This window comes from Mytilus galloprovincialis, chromosome 7 (genome assembly GCF_965363235.1).
Source record: "Mytilus galloprovincialis chromosome 7, xbMytGall1.hap1.1, whole genome shotgun sequence".
In the NCBI taxonomy this organism is placed as follows: Eukaryota; Metazoa; Mollusca; class Bivalvia; order Mytilida; family Mytilidae; genus Mytilus; species Mytilus galloprovincialis.
Genome location: NC_134844.1, coordinates 90,314,454 through 90,320,453, shown reverse-complemented (window position 1 = coordinate 90,320,453; position 6,000 = coordinate 90,314,454).

Below are 6,000 nucleotides of genomic sequence, written 5' to 3'. Positions count from 1 at the left end.
TTAGATCCAAGTATTTATTGGAACGTTCGTTTAAGATATAAACGCCTGGTTACACGTTACATAATTTTTTTTATTTTACTTTTAATTTAAGATAAAATCATGATTGCCTGTTTACTTCAGCATGTTCAGGTGTAGATAGGTATCAAGGAGCACATCGTGAGTGAGTTAATCCTTGAAGGTTTCTGTAGTGGTGTTATGTCGGAGGTTCCAGTCTTTAATGGTTTGAAGCTTGAGGCAGTCGTTTGGGGATTTAATTTGTCTGCAAATTATAGCTGTCATCTGCGAAGAGTCTGATGTTGCTATGCTGGATGTATTCTTGAAGGTCATTTATGTAAATAAGGAAACGTATAGGTCCTAGCACTGTACCCTGTGGGAATACCGATATGACTGGTATTTTTGAAGATGACAAAGTCATGTTTTCTAAAAGTACTGTTCGAGTTCTGTTTAACAGAAAGTATTCTATCCAGTTTATCTTTTGTTCTGATATGCCAAAGTATTTCATTTTGTATATTAATCTTTTGTGTGGTACCCAGTTGTCAAAAGCTTTAGTAAAATCCATGATTATGAGATTTGTTTGTATGTTCTTGTCATTGTTTTGTGATAGTTCATGAATCGGAGAGATAACTTGGACTCACATGATCGCTTTGCCCTAAATCTATGTTGTACTGAATTCATAAAGTCACAGTGTGTTATTGATTTCTAGATGATGCATCATGCTGCTTGCAAGAATATGTTCAAGTAATTTGCAAGCTATGCATGTTCAGGATATAGGTCTGTAGTTACCTGGGCTATGTTTATCCCCTTTTTTTAATACAGGTGTGACGCAGTTTGCGTGGTTTCAGTCAGATGGTACTTTGCCTGTTTATACTGAATGACCCCTCCCCCATTCCAGACCCTCACTCACGGAGGTGACAAAGGAAAAGATCCTCCTGAATTGCAGCCGGCAATCAGTCAATATTATTCATTGGCATGTGAATCAATGGTTCCGTTTGACTTATCTTTTTATAATACTGATTAAAACATAATACTATAATAATTAATAATAATAATTTATATATAGACATTTATGTATAAAGTGTAACGGGGTGTCATGTGGCTAAAAAAACCAATCCAGTAAAAGTTGATAATTTTATTATTGACATCAGCTAGACGTATTCAATATAATGAAATAAACGCCCTACAAAACATAATAAATACAATTATAATTTGCACACCTGCATCAAACTAAGTAAACTATAATTATCTTAGTATTCTCGACAAAAAGGTGTCGGCAATCACTGTATGTAAACAGTGAATTATTTCTTCACGCTCATGTTAAACTGTATGTATCTATTAATCGTAAAACGGTCTAAATGACAACCCTTCTTAATTTGTAAATACTTTTCAATGTAATAGAATAAAAATAGAACATAGAAACATTTTCTACATTAACATACACATTTCACCCGAAATATGGAGAAAATACGCTCACGCTAAAATATTATGTTTTTATAAAACATTAATATACACATACCAAAATTATGGATTTTAGGCTCACTGACCACTCATACTTGTGCGTCAAGGATGTGCATTCACTGTAAAAATAAGGAACATGCATGCAATAAAGTGTTAGTTTAACAATAATAGCGAATCCCGCATTACTAGAACTAATTTGACATATGTGCGCTATATGAACTATATCAAACCGAAAAATACAGAAACCCGACAATAGAAATTATCCTAAACCAAGGACGTATATTAGATATAGTTAGTTATACGTCCTTGCCTAAACATACCTGATATTTTCAACTATAACAACCACATGCCTTTGGACAAATCTTCAATACAAAAGAACATCCAACCCCGTCAACTTTCAGCAGCGAACTACTAGCTAGATAACTATCTACCCGTAAAACGAAAACAATAACCAAGCGTGCATGACTAGCGGGAAATCTACCCGGACTAAACTCATTTGCATAATAATGTAAAGGTAATTCACATTATATAAAGAGACCAGTTTCTATACAATAAATTCTAACACTTTAATTAAATGATTAAAACAATTTATTAAAAGATTTAACTGCTATCTTTTTATTATTTATTTTCTGACTTTTATTATTTTTATAGCAATGGTTTCACAATAAATTATTTAGATTTTTTTAGTAACTTTTATTTCATAAAATAAAACACATATATAAAATTATATTCACAAACATCACAAGACCACTAAAAATGTCACTATTACAAAAGTTAAGACAAGTTTTATTATTATTAATACGCTCAGGCACATTGTGTGCAACAAGAGCAACAAAATGTAGTATACAAAATAATACGTTGGTCAATAAATGTTACAAATAAAAAATAACGCAACACTTTTATCGAAAAAGAGGCTTTCAGTTTTTGTGAAGTAAGTTCAGGATAGTACTAGCGTAGAGTTAAATTTTTAAGATAGATTATTAATAGAGTTCATGCACTTCGGATTGATTTAATATTGGCCAGGCTTTACGAATAAGGTTCGTCAGAATCAATTCTGTTCCGCTTCTGATTTTTCCGTTGTTGTAGTATCGGACGATTCCATGGGTAGAAATCACTAGGTTGCGTTGAATTCAGTAAAGGGAAACTTCGCAAAAAAATCAAAAATTGATATTATGTTCATTCTGTATAAAAATGCTCAAATTCATAGATATTAAAGTTTTATTCCGCTAGATAAGCGATCACCATCGATTTTAAATTTAGAGTATCAATTCTCTACGATCCGCCATTTTGTCTTCTTTCCCGATTAATAAAAACGATATGTCTATAAACCACAAAGAAACAAAACTACAGTAAACGATGTAGTCGTAATTGCGTGTCGATATCTTGTCAATCGTACGGTTGTTTTATCCGACTAACTAACTTGATACGAAAAATATTCTTACTTTTTTTAAATTACCATGGTCTGTTGTTTTTAAACTGTTGATATTGGAATTAGGTGAAAAGTCAAAGTTGAAATCATAAATAAGTGTTCCGTGAAAATTGTTTTCGAAAATCTAATTTGTTCATAATTCTTTAAAGTAATAAACAAATATATTTTGATCTTCCCTCATCTGATCACCAGCATGGCTAAAGGTATTACTTCCAAAGGTATTGTGAGGGGTGTGAGGTGACACGTCCAGGTATTCAAGCGATATCCTGTCGGGCTTGCAAGTTCATGCATCGTTTCACTTCTGCAGGTATTGATCAGTGTACACGGCTGATAACTTATAACTTACAACTTTCCATTTTGAACTATCAGATGAATAATATACAACTCTGTCTTACTTGTCATTACTAAACTCATACGCTTGTTTATAAATAACATTTCTGGTGTAAACAGTCAGGGGCATTACTTAAACAAGTAACAATTAAAATTACCTATACAAGTAATGTTGAAAACGAGGCTAATTTAATTATAACTTATATAAGTTATTTTTCTAAATATTATGTTTATAGGTGTCCAAGAATACAGATTTTACTAGCTTTACATAATTTTTAAAGTTATCTGGTTATTTTTCCCTTGATATATAAAAACTAATTCTTCAGAAACACTAATTAACTTTCCGACGCACTTATCTTTCATACCGACGCTTCTGGGTCAAAGATTGGTCTCTTGGGACTATTAAATTATCATTTTCCTCTAAAATCTTGAAGGTAGACTGATATAAATAGACAGATACTTGTGAATTAATTAAGACCTGAAGTTATTTATAATTTGTAACCTAAATCAATTACATATGTGCCTTAGATAAGTGTAATTGCTATTTTTTACAAAAATGTTTAAAATAACTTATTCAAGTAATATTTCTGCCATTATTTTCAAAGTAACCCTTTATCTCTATACTCCTTTTAAATCTGATAAATTCTTTATTTTATGATATAAAATGTTATTTAAAATCATGAAAAATACATTTAGTCTATGTTTCTATTGAAAATTAAAATAACTCTATTAAGTAATTTTATCATTTTTAAAATAAAAAATTACTTATATAAGTAATTAAAAAAAATAACTTGTTTAAGTAACGCCCCTGACTGGTAAAGAATATAATTCATAAACATATAAATAATACCCAAAAAATAAGATTTGATGAAATTAAAATCTATTTAAATATTTTTTCCAAGGGTGAATTTGGGAAAATGTAATATATAGTCATTGTCAATAGCGAAGGACAGATTGGAACAGACCAGAAATATTGATTTAAAAAAAATGTACGCACTTGCCGACGATTCGTTAATACGACTGGATAGAAAGTTACGGAACTATAGCGCAATTTAAAAAATATACATGTATACATTGAACATAAGAAAAAAACATATATTTTGAATAAATAGGGGTAAAAGTGTTGTAAATAGACTAGTCCACGTATGCCAACAGTATATAATCATCGAATGTCGATAGACTATTGTATACCAGAAGAAGAAGAGAACCAATTTGATTTAAATACAGGTCGATGTATAACTTTTGCTTTGGTTCATTGAAGCTGTGGACCTAGTAAAATCACAGATTTATATTTCAATAAGATTGTTCTCGAACAAAGGAAGTAATTCGTCATCACAATTGTTATATATGCCACTGGACGAACACTAATTATCCCCAGGGAATGTGAATATTTTGCTGGGAAACTTTTGAGTATCAAAGTTTCAAATTAATTTCGGGATTTATTTTCTTTCTTGGTATTCAATTATAACAGAAAAAAGAATAAATTACTTGTTCGCTAAATAGGGGTATTCTTGTCAGATAAAAGACTTTTAGTTATATTTAAAAAATAGGGAAATATGACATTAAATTGGTTCTGTCTTTTTTTTTAAACATCGTTAAAAAGATGTGTGTCTAAGGTGAACGCCACAAGAACCCTGTAATACTAGTACGAGAGTATAGCATGTAAACATTCCTTCTCAATAATATGGTTGTATTGGAAATCTTTTCATACAGATTGACAACTCATTGTCCGATATGCATGTAATATTTGCCACATGACGCCCATAGTTCTTTCTACCACCATCATCTTATTCTGTGATATTGCTGTAAACATCGATGGTTCACACCCAAACAAAATGGGAGTAATGGACCTTCAGAGCTTCTCCGTGTTATACACTTGTGAAATATATAGACGAAATTTCTGTATTGAAATGAATCTACATCTCACAAACAGGATTTTCAAATAACGATTGTGAGTAATCACCTTACAAACCAATATAAACGTATGGCAAGATATAACCATGAAGGAATTTAGTTTTTGTTAGACGCAAGAACTCATCACTATATATATCATAAACGTATACGTATATATATGCATACAGTTTCAAATATTAAGAACAAGCGGTCGATGTCGATAGTCTGTTTTCTAACTGTTCAGAGTTAGACATGTCACTTGTTCATTCTTGGAAGCCTTCATATTCCCCGTCTAACGATGGGAACTCTTTCTGATTGTGTTGACTATAAATGCTTGTATGGTAATTCTGTCGTTTATCTGTACAAGCGGTTGCATTTCCTCTCCTTTCCCAACAAACAAACGAACGAAACACCACTAGTCTGATTTCTCTGGAGCTCATCCTCAATGGCTCTTATACGTCAGGAAACTTACATGTATACTAATACTGATTGTTTCAAGAACAACGATGTATGGACGAACTATTATAAATTCGTCAATATCAGTTATGCATGACTAAAATATAACTTTTATTACAACTACTGTATTACTTATTTGGATTAATGACGGCTATCATGTTCAACATTGCACAAATATTATCATAGAATTTAAAAAAAAATCCTCAAAAATCCTCAAAAAAAATAATGCCTTAGCTTAGATAATTGATATTCTTTTCACAAAAAGTTCGTGTAAATGATTGTCAAATGAATTTAATTATGTAAGAATAAAATGTTAAAAAGAAACTAAAAAAAAATCATGCATGTTGTATGTTGTATTTTTTTGTCAATTAAAAACTTTAAAATTGCAATAGTTTTATTAGCATTTAAACACAGCCAGATTTGAATACAAGTTAAGA